Raw genomic sequence first — 17,426 nt, forward strand, 5'->3', positions numbered from 1 at the left:
ACTATTTCCATCTGGCCCCTTACAGAAAATGTTAGCCAGCTGCACCCTAGTTTCTGTCTCCTAAGTCTTTTATAGATCCATATTTACCCATCTCCAGCCTCACTGGTGCCACCCAGCCCACCCGGATCAACCACCACCCGGATTTCTGCAAAACTTCCCTGGGGGCACTCCTGCTTCTGGTCTGGCAGCGCTTCAGTGCATCCAGGGAGACATTTCTGAAAGCACACAGCACATCATGTCACTTCCCTGTTTGTTTAATGCCCATGGGTGGCCTCCCCTGTGTTTAATACAACGTGAGGCCCCTTCACATGGCCCGTGAGATTCAAAGATTGACCCCTTCACATTCCAGCTTCTGAAAGGCGTCCATGCCGAACTTCCTCCCGCCCTGCAAACAGGGAACAGAACAAAACCCAGCTCTGGCCTCCAGACACTAAGATTCCCGTGGAGCTGTGAGCCCGGGTTTACCCTCTGACCTGGATGGCATGGCATCTCACCTGTGACAGGTGCTCTGCCGGGTGTCAAACAGCCACACAGCTGCCCTTTGTATTGTCAGCTTCTCACATACGCAGTTAATGTGCCAACTACTCCACTCAACCACAGCGTTACCCACGGGAGGCTCTGGAATTTGACGCTTGCGGAATAGTCCCTGCCACAGGGAGTCCCTCGTTCTTTGTTAATGACCCAGAGTAAGAACTGAATATATGAAACATGGTAATCTAGTACACACACGCTTCGGTGCGAGAGAACACATCTGAGACATCGGTTTCACGATAGAATAGTTACCTTTACTAGTAATGTTTTTTATTGTTTTCTATTTCTTCCTCTTCCTCCCCCTCTCCCGGAGACGGAGTCTTGCTCTGTTTCACAGGCTGGAGTGCAGCGGCGTGATGTCGGCTCACTGCAACCTCCGGCTCCCAGGTTCAAGTAATTCTCCTGCCTCAGCCTCCCGAGTAGCTGGGATTACAGGTGTGCACCAGCACACCTGACTAGGTTTTCTATTTCATTGTTTAAATGTTGGTCACCACTCACTAAATTACTTTGATTAAGGCAAGCAATGTGTTGTGACCGACAGTTTGATAACCACTGCCCTACAGCTTCTAGAAGGTGATTTGATGAATAATTACGTGATGAGCTGGTTATGAGAATATCCGAGAAACAGCTGCAAGGGCCTGAATCTTTAGCTCTGGGTCTTTGGACTTCCTAATTTGTTAGACTTTGTGGCAAATGACACGATCCTCCTTCACAAATACCAAATCCCTTAAGGGGCCCTGGGAGAAAGAGACAGGGATACAGAGGCGCTGTTGTGAGTGTGTTTACCCAAGTCCTTGGGCTCCTGCAAAACTCCTGTGGATTGAGAACTTCAAGGGACCCAGGAATGACCAAAGATTAGCTCAAAGGAATGCCTCCAGAAAATGACTGCCAACAGAGGCTGCAGTGTATCCCCCAAAAGTGAGAAGACATGAATAAAAGCGAAAAAAGTCTAAAAATCAGAAACTGTGAAAAACAGCATGGGGCACTGTGCATTGGTTACCACTGCACGCTGCAGCCGGAGGGCTCCAGTGGGGTGGGCACAGGGCACCAGCTGCCGTGCATCCTGCTGACCTTGGCTGGCCACTCCATGTCAGGCTTAGTCCCCAAGCTGCCCTGTCCTGTCCCCTTACACACCAAGGTTTGGTTTTATGAATTATCAGCTCACATTCCCCAAATGACACAAACTTAACTTTGACCTGTTGGTAGTTAGCATATGCCTCAAGGTGGTTTGTAAACTTGAATGGGAAAAAAATTCTACCTTTATTTTCCAGACTCTCTAACAGACCCTTAGAATATTTGCTTCAATTATAAACGTAGGCAAGAAACCTCAGTGGTATTTTCGGTGTCTGTGACTTTGCTGTCAATGGAAACTACAGATGTTTTATCACATTAAAGTGTTTGCAGCATCTGAAAATCTCACCTGCACTCATCACTACATCGAAGTCACGGTAGTCGTTAAATTTACACCGCTACACCTTATTTAAGTATGAATAAAGATGCAAATATACATCACAAAGGTGGCTTCTGATATACGGTGACCTTATTTCCATAGAACAGGTTTCCTCTGTGACTCTCAGTACTTTATTCATTTAAAAACATTCGTCTGAGAAACGGTCTGCAGGCTTCACCCGACCTCAACGCCGGGACCATGAAATGGGTCACAACACAGGGAGGATCCTTGGACGAGTGCCTCCACATGCCCCGCAAGCTGCAAGCATTATTTCTTCTTATTTCAACCACTTTGTTTTTTAATTTTTAAAAACATTTATTTACTTGTATTCTTCAATTCCAAAAATAATTTGATTTTAGCACAACAAGTGAAACAATGCAAGAAAAAGATGCACAAAGGCAATCTGTCTTAAAAGCGTAATACACACATCACAGTGGACTGTGTGGCAACACAGATCCAGACAACGCGGCACGAAGCCAGCTCAGAGAAAGACAGAGGCTGGCAGGTAGGACAATCGCTAATGACGGCATTTCCATTGTGGACGAAGTAAGTAGTCACTCCCCTAAGACGTGAGCAGGTGCCCTGTGCAGAAGGATTCTGTGGTCACAGGGGATGAGAAAACGCTCAGCTCATCAAAGGCACACTGTACTTTTTTTTTTTGAGACGGAGTTTCGCTCTTGTTACCCAGGCTGGAGTGCAATGGCGCATCTCAGTTCACCACAACCTCCACCTCCTGGGTTCAGGCAATTCTCCTGCCTCAGCCTCCCGAATAGCTGGGATTACAGGCACGCGCCACCATGCCCAGCTAATTTTTTGTATTTTTAGTAGAGACGGGGTTTCACCATGTTGACCAGGATGGTCTCGATCTCTTGACCTCGTGATCCACCCGCCTCGGCCTCCCAAAGTGCTGGGATTACAGGTGAGCCACCGCACCCGGCCCTGCACTTTTTTTAATACACCAAAGTGCACTGAGAATCTCCAAAGGAGAGGATACAATATGCGAGGTTTCTGAAATGCAGTTGGCTACAAAATCTTCCTCTCCCCTCTCCCACCCTCCCCAGGAACTTTCTTCTATTCCCAGGAACATGGTCTGGGAATTGCTGAAACAGGGTAATGTAAGTTTCATCCTGACCTCAGCGATTTAACACACGCAGCCAACAACCGCTACATCTTTTGTTTTTCTCTCCTTAGGTCAGTAAGGAGATAGGAGATTTTTTTGTCTTGCCAGAATTCTTTATTTACTTACATTAAAAAATGAGAAAAAAATAATATAACCACCAACAAAGGTTTCACTCTTCTTTGTACTAATATACTTCAGACTCAGCTTTTACCTTGCTGGAGGGAGAACTTAATTACTTACAGGCTTTTCTAGAACAGTCCTTAGTTCAACCCTACCACAGTTTACACTGCAGCCCACATTACAGAATTCCAGGCATTTGGCTCCCCAGCCTCCTCTTTAGAGTGGGAATGCAGTGCTCCCAGCGATACACAGAGAAGTTTAGGAAATGCCAGCCAGTTGAGACTGGCTGGTCCCTCCACGCCGAAAACTGCAGAATGCATTTCACCCAGCCCCACCAAAAGATGTAAGGAGTGAAGAGTTCCCATTAGCCACGCATGCAAAGGATGTGTACGCTCACCCGGAAATCGGTGGCCGAAGAGGTAGCACCCTTGTGGGGACCAGAAGTGACCAAAAGAGGCCTGCAGAAAAGCGAAGGAAACTGGGAAAGACGGCAGAGTCTCACTCCCATGAGCAAACTCCCACCTTGCTTTTAAAATGATTGGCAACACATTGTGCTTTGTTTATGGCCTGTACATGATCTCAGGGTCAAGAAGACAGACTTCCCTCCACAAGCTTTCCACATGCACCCATCATTTCCAGGGCAGTGCCCGAAGCCGACTGCCCACCTCAGAGAGGCATCCTTTGCAACAGCACTTGTGCGTTCAGAGTTACAGTGGTACCGAGGGTGACACTGATGCTTTTTATAGTGGTAGGCGGCTTCACGAAGAGAGCCAGGAGAGCATCCTGGTTTTGTCCACCTGTTCACCTGCTCCCTAACAGTGAATCGGGGGATGGTCCGAGGCTTCCCACTCGCTAACCAGAGCCCATCCGAGACCTGACTGCCACCTCAAAAATGGGTGATGACCATCCTTGCCTTTCTAGAGAATGCCAGAAATGGTAGCGCCTGCCCTGGGGCGAAAACATGTTTTAGATAACTAATCAGCAAGAATGCTGCAACTGACCTGCCTGCAGGCTTCCGGAACCCTCCAGATCTAAATTACTCTAATTTTTCTCCCCCAAAATTAGGCATAATATTATAATTTCAAGGAATGCAAGAGCAATTTCCCCCATCACTGGATACCAAGCTCAAGATGTTACAGGAAAAAGAAATAGCTTTTACTGCTGATATGAGAATTTTAAAAGAGAGACAAGTGTGAGCAAACAAAACCTGTCACATCAAATACTCTGGCAAAAAAAAAAAAAAATGCTAGAAAAAAATGCCAGAAATGCTAACGTCTAAATAAAGTCATTTATTTGTTATTTTAACCCCTTCGCTCTCAGAGCTTCTCTGCCATAAGGCTGGCTAATTCTCCAGAGGTGAGCTTTACTGAAGGCAGTGCCCTTATTCCTGCAGTCACTGTTGTACTGTCACACAGTTCTCTTGGTCATCTGGTCCCTTCAAGGGGTTGCACATACAAACGGGGTGCTGCTGATGCTCCTTGGGCCCTGCCTCCTCTTCTTCCGGAGAATTTGATTTTATCCAATTTCCACCATGCTAAGCAAAGACATTAGACTGTGAGCTCCCGAAGGGCAGCAGCCCCGGGTCCCTCATGGTTCTGGCGCGTGGAAGGTATTCAAAGCGTCAGACAGGAATTGTGTGTTGAAGGCCGTGCCCCGGGCAGTTAACGTGCGAGCAAAGGTAAGACCCCCTCTACAGGGGAGACTCTATGAAGACCAACCGGGGACACGGAAAAACACCAACTGGATGGGTCTGCTTTGGTCACTTGCTCCTCCTTGGTCAAGTTCATGAGCCTGTTTTCTGTTTTGAGGCTCCGTGCTTTTATAAATGTTAAATAAGAGAACACTGGTAAAAGAGCGTTGCTAATGGAGGTCTGTGGAAATAGGGGAAACAGTTCCCATTGGAATGTATGGATTGGGCACTCACTGTGTGCCAAGCTTTAGAGTAGACCCGAAATGAGCCAGCCACAGCCTCTGTCCTCCACCATCCACCCGCCTCCAGCTCCATTCACTTTAGCCCGACGCAGTGAGCCTTCTGTCTCCAGGAATTGCTTGGGCAATGGTTCCCAGGACCTGCTGACCCAGAGGATTCCACAGACTTTTCAGCCCTTTCTTCTCGGAGGTCTCCGTGGCCGTCCCGCCACTGCCTCCGCCTTCCGGTGGTGCCTCTCCCCATGGGGGCTTCTCCCACCCTCCCATCCTCCTGGCCCACCTCCTGGCCCACCTCTAGAGGCCGGGTCATCTGGGGCTCTTCCCACAGTCTCCTCTGCCCTCTAAACACCCACTGCCCTGGAATGCCCACCCTGCAGTGGCCTCAGCTGCCACGTACACACCCAGTCCTAAATTTGCTCCCAAGTGCTAAATCTAAACATGCTACCCACTGGCAGGCTGTGTTCACCAGTCATCTCCTCACTTTTGCCCAGGGGTGGTACCCACTGAGAGGGCACTAGCCGGCACCTATGGCCCCCACAGGGAGGCCAAGGTCCGTCTGAGCTCTGCCCGGGTGGCATCCTTGGAATTTCTCTCCATCTCAACAGCTCAGGCCCTGGCACCTCCTGCTGAGCCTCTGGGGGTCTCCCAGCTGGCCAGCCGCACCCCCATCTGACACCACAGTCCTGCCTCTCCAGTGCTGCTAGACTGGCACCCCCAGATGACACCCATCCACGGCTCCCCATGGCCAGTCCCAACAGTCTCCTGCCTGTCCCCACTCCTCAGCCCTTTGCACTCAAGGATCCCCCCAACAGACACACAGGTCCATCTGCTGCCCCCTCACCTTTGCGCAGGCTGCTACCTCAGTGCCCCTGGCCCGTGCCCACTCCATGCTCAAGGGCTCAGCCTCCTTTCCTGGCCTCACCCCAGCCCTCCTCTCCCTCCCTCCAGCCCACCCCTCCTCTCTCACCCTCCACCCCAGCCCTCCTCTGGGGCTGCTGGGCACCCCCCATCTGCATCTTCTCTCATCAGCACCATGCACTATTTGCTCATCCAGTGCCCACAGTTTGCCCACCAGATGGGCCTGCTAGGTGGCACTCTCCTTGCAGACAGGAAGCCCATCTGCTTGACTTGACTTTGGAATCCCAGCAGCCTCATCCATAAGATGGGACTGAACGAGTGACGCTTAATCCATCCACCAAAGGCCACTCTCCCTTGGGTTTTCAACAGGTAACATGAGCTTTTAAAAATGAGTCTTGTTAGAAGAAGTGCCCTGATTTTCAAAGTTATGCCCACTCAGGACAACAGGGCAGGGGCTCCTGCCCAGAATGACAGAGCCCTGGGGTCTGATCTGACCACTGCTCCACCCCGGATTCCTCTCATCACCCGATGCCTTTACTTTGGGACTTTTCCAGGTCGTTCCTCACCTCGTGCAGCGTTGCTGTGAGTGGGTGAGAAGGAACCTCGTGCTCTCCGAGTGCTTTGTGGGGACCAGCTCCTTGCAGGGGCCGCCGCCTGCCTCTCTGGCGCTGTGTCCTCAGCATCCTCGCTGCCCCCGGAGCTCCTTCAGGGAGGTGCTGGGGAAGAGCGGCCCGGCAGCCTCCTCCCATGGCCCAGGCGCACCAAGGCGAGCGCGGCCACGAGTTCCGGCCCAGCGCCACCCAGACTCTTTGATGTGGGTTTGTGTGTGGGAGGGTAAAAGATGCACACACCCTCCGCAAGTCTAGAATTTGTGGTTTTTGTTATCTCACAACTTCATATTTGGAAGAAGTATTTTAATTTCTTATGAGTTGTGAATAATTATGTAATTCTGCCACTTTCTCAAAAGCAAGATTTTTCAAACGGACTCCTCTAGTCTGGAGCTGACATCCTTAAGAGAACTTTGCTTTTTTTCCTGTGGGTTTTAAGCATGAGCGTGCCAAATGAATTCTTTCGTCCGCTTAAAACAGTTCATTAGGGGGAACCATCCTGTAAAAGGAAAGGAAAGGAAAATCCTTCCCTCTTCAAATTAATTCCCAAAAATGACTTCTGAAATGCAAATGCTGCCTGCGTGTTTGAGCGCAGCGAGGAGTCCACTGCCCAGTCTGATTTCAGTCTGCCGTTTGGTGCTACTGAATTTCTCAACACTGTATATCTTCCTTAACTGTGAATTACCCACGTGCTCTTTGGAATCCCTTCCTGGGTCTTCCTTATTCTTCCTCAGTAATTTAAGAACCTCAGGAAAGGGTCAGGAAGACTGCATCATCGAATAACACCAAGAGCTCCTCAAGGGTCTACTCCTTATTTTAACTTACTGTCCAAAAGGTACTTCTCATTCAAATATCCCCCATTCTACATTTGTCTCTGTCGGTCATCATGTCACCTGATCATGACATCCTTCTGAGCCCCTGCGACATCCCAGACCCTGTCTGAAGCACTGGGAATGCCAGGTGAATGGGACGGGCTGGCTGTATGAGGTTTAGACTCTAGTGGCCCCAGTGGCTGACCTCATGACATTCAAATAGGCGGTGATCATTTCACTAAATATAGACACGAGATTGACAATAGTTAGGATGTGCTTATTTTTCTTCCAGGGCATAAGATTTTTTTTCTTATATGTATTTCATATCCCTAGCTGGAGAAATATCAAAAGAATCTGAATATCACCATCTGGAAGTTGTGCCATGGACTCCAGTGGGCAGGAATCGAGCTGGGATTCTCTTCTTCTTCTAGCAATGTATTTCTTCTGCTTAAAATGAGCACAAACACATCTAATTCCCTAATGGACTAACTCAAAACTAAAATCTCTTGTTCTTTGTCCCCCCGCCTCTACCGGCACAGATTTCTGGGATTCTCTAAATGCAGATGGCCAGTGGGTGGGGGGTGGGGGATTCCCAAAGATATTTGCTCATCGGTGACTTCACTTAACCAATAAATCAAATGTGTTGAAATACACACATCAGAAATGCGCTATGCTGCTGCTCACTCAAAAGTCTGTTGGTCTGTCTTGGTTGCAATTGGGCAATGAAGCCCTAAGGACTTATTTCGGTTTCAATAGCTTGCAACCTCCGATCAATATTCCGTTAAGTGTCACTATTCGTTCCTAATTCTTCCTATTCCCCAAGTTTAACTTGTCCCTTTTGAAATCACTGGTATCCTTATGATATTTGAAAATGTTTCCTTTTTTTTTTTTTTTTTTTGACGGAGTTCACTCTTGTCACCCAGGCTGGAGTGCAGTGGCGCTATGTTGGCTCACTGCAACTTCCACCTCCCTGGTTCAAGTGCTTCTCCTGCCTCAGCCTCCTGAATAGCTGGGATTATAGGCACAGCCACAATGCCCAGCTAAGTCTTTGTATTTTTAGTAGAGACAGGGTTTCACCATGTTGGCCAGGCTGGTCTCAAACTCCTGACCTCAGGTGATCTGCCCACCTCGGCCTCCCAAAGTGCTGGGATTACAGGTGTGAGCCACCCTGCCCGGCCGATATTTCCTTTTTTTAACCTTCATTATATATCACTTTCACATTTAGAACTCCGTTCACCTTCATCTAGAAATATTTTCATTTTCTCTGGATGTGCTTCTCTGTCCCGCCGGACAAGCCTGGCGCTCCGGGAACAGGACTCTGTGTATCCCAGCAGTTGGGCATAGGAGAGGCTCAGTAGCCACTGAACAATTTTTTTTAACATTGGAATTGTTTTTAGCTCTCCCCATTAGCCACTGGTTAGCAGTTGGCATTGTATGTGGAGTCCGTATTTATAACATAACATTGGTTCTCGCCTAAAATTCCACAGGACGGATTCCATTTGGAAACGTCCTCTGCTCGTCATGCAGTGGTTCTGTTCACACTGGGTGAACATTTCTCAATCCCACGGCTGTAACAGGCTGCCAGCCCATTACAAAAGGAGACTTCAGGCGGAAGTTCAAAACCCTCGGTACTGTGACGTCTGCCCAGTGTACTAATTTACATCCGTTTGTATTTATTACTCTATAGTTTGGGAGGTAATAAGATGCCACCATTAAAAATCCCCACACGCCTCTAGAGGACCGAGGAGCAGCACTGCACAGTCAGGAAGCACACGGGCTCTTCGAGTTTGAAATCCCACTTGAGCCGGGATGAGGAAGCCCTACTGGCCTGCAGTTTCCTCATCTGTAAAATGGGGATGATACCAACACTTGTCTTGCTCGATTGGCATCTGGAATAAATGAGGAAGCACAGGCCAGGCCCTCCAGCACTGGACACGGCCAGCATGTTATTAAAGCTAGCCCCTAACGTCCTTTAGTTTCAAGACAAAGTCATCAGAGACACTGACAGAATCATAGAAGAGTTTATCCTAAGGTTCTCTTTGGGAAAAACACTTAAGCAGTTTAATCCACTTTATAATAATGTATTACATAATCCTTACTCAGAACTGTAATCAAAAGTGTTGCCTTTTTATAGACGAGGTTCACATTGAGGCTCTGTCTACACACACAAACCAGTCTTAAATGTCACCCAGATGACGTCAAACGACCGGTAATTAACAGTGTTTCACATGTAAATGGTTTTGTTTGTGGACCCAATCCTAAACATTTTTTTTTTACCAAGTAACCTTAAATATGTCATCAGATGGGTTTTTAGTAGACATATCTGAACCTAATTTTGTAGCTTAAAAATAAATAGTATATTTATTCACTTCTCAAAATATTAAATATGTAGGATATTTTAATGCTTGGCCAGTTCAAGTTTGATAAATAATATCTATCAACATTTACAATATTATTTAGCTTAGTTATTCAGAATAAACTGAGAATCCTCTGGGTTTTTTTTTTTTTTTTTTTTAATTCTCAGCCCCTGATTTAATAGGAGAGTTTGGGAGGAGGAGCTTTATGCGGAGAAACAAGTCAGCATGTAAGCTGGTTTCCTCCTCTTTCTAACACAAAGATAACTGCAAGGTGGAAAAATATCTCTTTGTGAAAAATGACATCTTCGGCAAAACAGATCTGTCCAAGGAAGAAGTGGACGAAACACGTTGACTCACAGAAGCGCTGACATATCAGACACCCTTGGTTTTTCCTGCCTCCAGCCCCTATCATAGCGAAGTACTGCAGACTGCAGCCGCCTCCCCGTCGGCTGGGGCAGGTGTTACCACATTGGTCGCCTCCCCTGCTTGTAAACGGGGATAGCCCATTCCTGCAGCTGATCCTGGCAACACAAGCTCATCTGTACACAACAGGATTGGGAGGCTCTGGAAGGTTCCAAGGCCAAAGACAGAGCCAGGTCTGCCTGGAAGCCATCTGTGGTCCGTGTCCCTACCCCTCCACCTTGCTCATGCCTCCCTCCACAGCGACCAGCCTGACACCAAAACAGTGCCTGCCAGGGGGGACTTGAGGAACTGGCCAACCTGGGGCTAGGGCTGCCCATGCCTGCCAAGAGGAAGAGGAAGGAGGCTTTCCCCATATCTCCAATGGCCTTCAAGGCTGGCAGAGCCTGTGGTGCCAGCAGGGAACAGCCTGTGAGCCTGTCCTCCACTGCAACCCGCGCTTCGGACTCAGACTCACACACCAGGAATTTCTATTTCAACAGCAGTGTCTGTGGTCCTCTCTTCTAAGTGGAAGAGTCCAAGCTGATGTTGGCTGGAAGGATCCTTGCAGCTCCAGAGCAGGTGTAGGGCTGACACCAGCCCTCTGCTGTTATTTGACAGCTTGCAAAATGTACAAACTGGCCAGATACAGGTGTGTGCTCGCATCTGTGTGCACACACACACATATCTGAATATATCTGTATATGTGCGTATATGTCTACACATCATACTGATACACTAAACTTGCATGGGCAATGTATTTTTACATTTCTTTAGGATTCAGAGAAGAGGAATATATATAATCAATTAACACATTAATTATTATGCATACATAAACATACCAATACTCTTAATATGCCCTTCAAAAAATATATTCAACCAGCTTAGTTTTTCTAATTTTGTTTTTGTTAAATCCTGTTTTCTTATTAACAATTGATTTCTAAGCATGAGGCCCTGAGCAAAATACACTACCTGGATTGTGTGGTTAATCCTTCCAATAGCTGCATGATGAAGACACAGATGTCCACGTCTTTTGCAGATGAGGAAAGTGAGGGGTAGAAAGACCAAGTAATTTGCACAACACAGCACAGAGCTGAAGAGCCAGCCCTGGGCCTGAGGAAGTCCCATTCTGGGCCAGACTCCCAACTGCCAAGCGCGGCTTGAATTCTCATTGAGCATCTCACTTCTGAAAAGTTTCAACAACTCAGCAGTCTATCATCCAACTCACCTTTTCCAGAGTGCTGAAGAGTAGAAGTGACACTTTTTTATAAGGGAGGTGCTTTTCCTATCCATCCTGATATTCAGGGAACTATATAAAAATACATATATTATTTATATAAATTAAATGCTGGTAATTGATAGACGTAATACAGTTAGCTTAAAAATAGTGTCAGACACTAAAGTAACTACTTTTCATCCTTCGTAGATTCAGTACTCATTTAACTGAGGTTTATCATTTGCCGACACCAGAGTTGAGCTCTGGGAGGGAGAGTAAAAATTAGGGGGCACCCCCTTCTCCCCGAGAACTCACATTGGTCATACAGATAAGATGTGTGTGGTATGACACTTGCTTTCCATGAAAATAAATTGATTAATCACTTATCGAAAATAGAGGAACAAATAACGAAAGTGTTTCTTGGGGTAAAAAATAAGAGCACTGGGGGTTTTCATACCCTAAATGTAGTCCCTTTTCTTTATTTATTTTTTTCTTTTTTTTTGAGACGGAGTTTCGGTCTTCTCACCCAGGCTGGAGTGCAATGGTGCGACCTCGGCTCACCGCAACCTCCGCCTCCTGGGTTCAGGCAATTCTCCTGCCTCAGCCTCCTGAGTAGCTGGGATTACAGGCACACACCACCATGCCCAGCTAATTTTTTGTATTTTTAGTAGAGATAGGGTTTCACCTTGTTGACCAGGATGGTCTCGATCTCTTGACCTCATGATCCACCCGCCTCGGCCTCCCAAAGTGCTGGGATTACAGGCTTGAGCCAGGGCCTGGCCAAATATAGTCCCTCTTCTAACCACTGAAGACTTGGCCGTTTCTACTCCCGACATGTAGCCTTCCTCCTTTGCTACAGGAATAAACAAGAATTTGACTGAGCCAAATAGCAGATGCCATTTCGCATGAAGCTGGTAATACTGTTTATGCTTTACTATTTTTAATATGCTATAAAAACTATTTGTCTTTGCAAAAAAAAAATTTACAGATTTAATGCCACCGCCTTAACTTTAAACCAATGGGGTAGATACTTCTCTTTCCAGGGGCAAATTTTGGAATTATTTTAAAATGGAAGTCTGATGCCTCACACATCACGGTTGCCAAACTGGGGTATTTGTTTTTCAGCGTGACGGGCTTCAGGCTGAATGCTGATTTGAAGTGCGGTTCACCACGTAGACTTAAATCGTCCTTCCCACAACGTGATCTGAGAAGCCTGACAACGGTGACAATCACAGGACTAGTTTTACTGGATAAGACTATTCTATGTGCAATTTGTTCTGACAGGCTCCACGATTTTTAAGTGCAATTAAATCCTAAGAATTTGCCCAGAAAAAAAAAAAAAAATCTACCACTTTTTTTTTTAATTTTTTTTGAAGAAAGCAGAAAAAACAGTTGAATTGAACAACTAATTACTAACTGGTTGCTCTCCTGAAAAAAAAAAAAAAAAGATATTTGACAGAGCCTCAAAATCAATTTCATTATCTAGACAGGCAACTTTCTGGGTCTGAGAAAGAGAAGGCTTCCTGCAGGTCTGCAGCCACCTGCTTCAGCCACTGCTGTATCCACATCTTCAAAGTGGAGGCTTAGCCACACCCAGGGGAGTGGGGGAATAACACTTGCAAAAAACGATGCTCAGAAATTGCTGTCACCTGCTTCCCGCAGCAGAGCAGACCAGCTGTCTCCTGTACAGGTGGAAGCAGCTCGCAGGCTTCCTTCCTGCCATCGGCAGGCTCCCTCCTCCCTCACAATCCCAGAAATGGAATCCCAAGAGGCCACTCAGGCAAGCCAGACAGAGCCACCCATCTGACCAAGCACACAGGGCGTGAGGGCCCCCAATGCAATGGCCCGGGAAATGCGGGCATCAACATGACTCATTCATTTGCTTGCCCTTGGTGAATTTCAGGTTGCATTTCTAACCCGAAGCTAGGGTAGAGATTGTCTGGGGCATGGAGTCCCTACCGCTTCTAAGCATTCCACATTCCCTGTCTCTACTCAGCAAGAGGCTAACCCGACACTGAAGCAGCTATCCAGGTTATGTGTGGGCAATCAGATGTGTTCAAAGTGATGCCAACTTGTGCCTAGCATCCTAGAACATTCTCTTCATGTGAACTTAATTCAATAGAAAATATCTTTGGCCAGACACCTGCAACTGGCATAATCTGGCCACCTGGTGCCTGCTGCTCCCTCTGCCCTTGCTGCTGGCCGACCTGCCCCACACCCCAGCCCCCACTGGGGTCGACTTTTTCCCAGAGATACTCAGCCTTTTTGGTGCTCCTCCATCCTCCTGGAGTAATCCATGCATCAAGCACTGATCCCCCTCATCTCATGTGCCCAAGATGTCGATCACTGGTGACACTGAAACGGTCTTGCCTGTCTCCTCCAATTTGGCTCCAAACTCACTGAGAGCCGGCACCATGTTGCACACCCCCCGGCACCTCACACAGGGCCTGGTGCAGAGCAGGGCTCCCAGAGGTGCTTGCTGAAGGTCTTTTTTCCTCTTCTGAGCTCCTAAAACAACAGGCATTAAACAGTCACTTGGGCCACGTTCTTGCTATGAAATGTCCTTCTCTGCAGATTTACGCCCTGTGACAAGACAGCAGAAACCGTGCCCTTGTTCTGTGCCCCAATGCCTGGGCCAGTGCACTGGGCCAATTGGATGCCAATAAATTCTTGTTGAATAAATGAATTGAAGATAATACTGATCCTGAGAGAATGATATCCTGAGGTAATGAGATCCTGAGAGAAAGCCAGAAAGGTCTAAAATGAAAGCCCTCCGACCCCCGTGTGGGCGAACCTCGGGAAACCGGTCTGCCAGGGTCTCTCTGCCGTGACTTGCTATTAAAGGTCCTCTGCGGAACTTGAACTGACCTGTGGCAGGACAGCACAGGACTAGGGAAACAGGCCATGTGGAAAGAGATTGCTTCATCCGCTTGTCATGCAAAGTAGAGCTGAGGATCCCAGGCCTGACGTGGAGAGTGGGACTCCAGGGCCCTCGCCCCTCCCTTCTCAGGTCATTTGTTCTTTTTTCCAGGATGACCACCTCCCACGTATCACCCCCTGCCTTTGCCTTCCGCTTGGCCAATGCCAACACACCCTTTCAGACTCATCCCAGGTGCCACCTCTCCAAGGATGTGTTCCCGGACCCCTCTGGGCCTGGCCTGGTGTGAACACGAGCTGTGCTGTTACCCTCACTGGGCAGAGACAGTCTCTTCCTTTTTTTTTTTTTTTTTTTCCCAGACAGAGTCTCACTCTGTTACCCAGGTGGGGTGCAATGACACAATCTTGGCTCTCAACAACCTCTGTCTCCTGGGTTCAAGCAATTCTCCTGCCTCAGCCTCCCAAGTAGCTGGGACTATAGGTACACCGCCACCATACGCAGCTAATTTTTTTATTTTTAGTACAGACGGAGTTTCTATCTGTTGACCAGGCTGGTCTCGAACTCCTGACCTCAGGTGATTCTCCCATCTTGGCCTCCCAAAGTGCTGAGATTACAGGCATAAGCCACCGCGCCCGGCCTGGTCTCTTCCTTTTTGAATGTCTCCACCACTACTGAGTGAGGACGTCAAGCAGTGCCAAGATTTGCAGTTGCTCCTGCCTCCCACCCTCTCTTGAATCCTGCTCCCTTTTCCCCCGCCTGGGCCTTTGCCACTTCACCAGATTTTAGTTATGCAAAATTAAATCGCTGCTTCATAGACTAAGAGCTCTGCACAACCTTGAGGTCCTCAGGGGAAACAGTAAAAGCATAAAAAACAGGGAGAGCATCTTTTTTTTTTTTTTTTTTAATTTTTTATTGGATTTTAGATTTTGGGGTACATGAGCAGAGCATGCAAGACAGTCGCGTAGGTACACACATGGCAGTGTGCTTTGCTTTCCTTCTCCCCTTCACCCACATTTGGTATTTCTCCCCAGGCTATCCCTCCCCACCTCCCCCTCCCGCTGGCCCTCCCCTTTTCCCCCCAATAGACCCCAGTGTTTAGTACTCCCCTTTCTGTGTCCATGTGTTCTCATTTTTCATCACCCACCTATGAGTGAGAATATGCGGTGTTTCATTTTCTGTTCTTGTGTCAGTTTGCTGAGGATGACGTTCTCCAGATTCATCCATGTCCCTACAAACGACACAAACTCATCATTTCTGATTGCTGCATAATATTCCATGGTGTATATGTGCCACATTTTTCCAATCCAGTCTATTATCAATGGGCATTTGGGTTGGTTCCAGGTCTTTGCTATTGTAAACAGTGCTGCAATGAACATTCGTGTGCATGTGTCCTTATAGTAGAACGATTTATAGTCTTTTGGATATATACCCAGTAATGGGATTGCTGGGTCAAATGGAATTTCTATTTCTAAGGCCTTGAGGAATCGCCACACTGTCTTCCACAATGGTTGCCCATTCAAAAGTGGGGAAAGGATATGAACAGACACTTTACGAAAGAAGACATATATGAGGCCAACAATCATATGAAAAAATGCTCATCGTCACTGGTCATCAGAGAGATGCAAATCAAAACCACACTGAGATACCATCTCACGCCAGTTAGAATGGCGATCATTAAAAACTAGGGAGAGCATCTTAAGATTAAAACGCTGCTTTGAGGCTGGCGCAGGCACTGACTCCAACAGAGGCTGAAACTTCCCTGCTGGATTTCAACCTGCCCATGGTCAGGCATCCAGTGCCCCACGCCAGGCCTGGGGGAGACAGAGGAGGTGAGATGGCCACAGCCTCGGCCACCTTTCCTGCTACTTTTCATGGCAGCTCCACAAATGGCACCAGAATGGCACTTTTTGGAGGGTTTTCTCCCGCACAGCCCTCCTAGGAGTTTGCCTCTCCTCCTACCCCTTCCAGCCCTTCAAACCCAGGGGATGCTGGGCTTCCGATCCGCTTCCCCTTTTACAATGTAAGGTGCTGTCTCTGAGAGGCCCATACTCTTGGCTGCACACTTTTGAACCCCAGGTTATTTCCAGGACCCCCTAAAAACACGCGTTGCTAAAACAGGACTGTTTTACTTTGAGTGCCGGATGAACTCCAGAACAGCCAGGTGCAAAGCTGAATCCTGGCGTGGTGAATCATCTTCCCCATGGCTTCCATGTTCATCTCAGAAGTGCATTCGTGGAGGCTGAGAACTTTCGTCCACCACAATATGAAATGTAATGAGGAACCTGCCCAGGAGTGCCCACAGCCCCGGGCATTCCATGTGGCCATGTGGGCCCTATGAGAAATTCAGCCAAATTCAAATGACACACCGTGTTTTATGATAAAATAAAATCTCTCTAATATTTAAACTATATATATCATACTCCCATTTAAATCAGAATACTTCGTATTTTTAACCAATATGTTTCTTTTTCTTTTTCTTTTTCTTTTTTTTTTTTTTTGAGACAGAGTTTCACTCGTGTCACCCAGGCTGGAGTGCAGTGGCACAATCTTGGCTCACTGCAACCTCTGCCTCCCGGGTCCCAGGCTTCATACAATTCTCCTGCCTCGACCTCCCAAGTAGCTGGGATTACAGGCACCTGCCACCACGCCCAGCTAAATTTTTGTATTATTAGTAGAGACAAGGTGTCACCATGTTAGCCAGGCTGTTCTCAAACTCCTGACCTTAGAGGATGTGCCAGCCTCGGCCTCCCAAAGTGCTGGGATTACAGGCATGAGCCTCCATGCCCCGCCATGTTTCTATTTCTTGAAAGAGCTGATGTTTATTAGAACTTAACCTGGATCATGCAGATGCACTGAGTGGAAATTGGATGGGACTGCGGAATCTTCTGTGTCCTGCAGGACCCTATCCACATGCTGCTGCTTCCCTTGTGTCATTTTAAGGACCTCTTAATACTTAGCTTCTACTTGTCATGTGCAGTTTATTTTGGTTCTAAAGGTCAGAGGCAAATATTAATAAAGGCATCTGCAGCCATCTTTTCTTTTGAGACAGAGTTTGCTCTTGTTGCCCAGGCTGGAGTGCGGTGGTACAGTCTCAGCTCACTGCAACCTCTGCCTCCTGGATTCAAGTGATTCTCCTGGCTCAGCCTCC

This window comes from Callithrix jacchus, chromosome 8 (assembly GCF_049354715.1).
Source record: "Callithrix jacchus isolate 240 chromosome 8, calJac240_pri, whole genome shotgun sequence".
Lineage (NCBI taxonomy): Eukaryota > Metazoa > Chordata > Mammalia > Primates > Cebidae > Callithrix > Callithrix jacchus.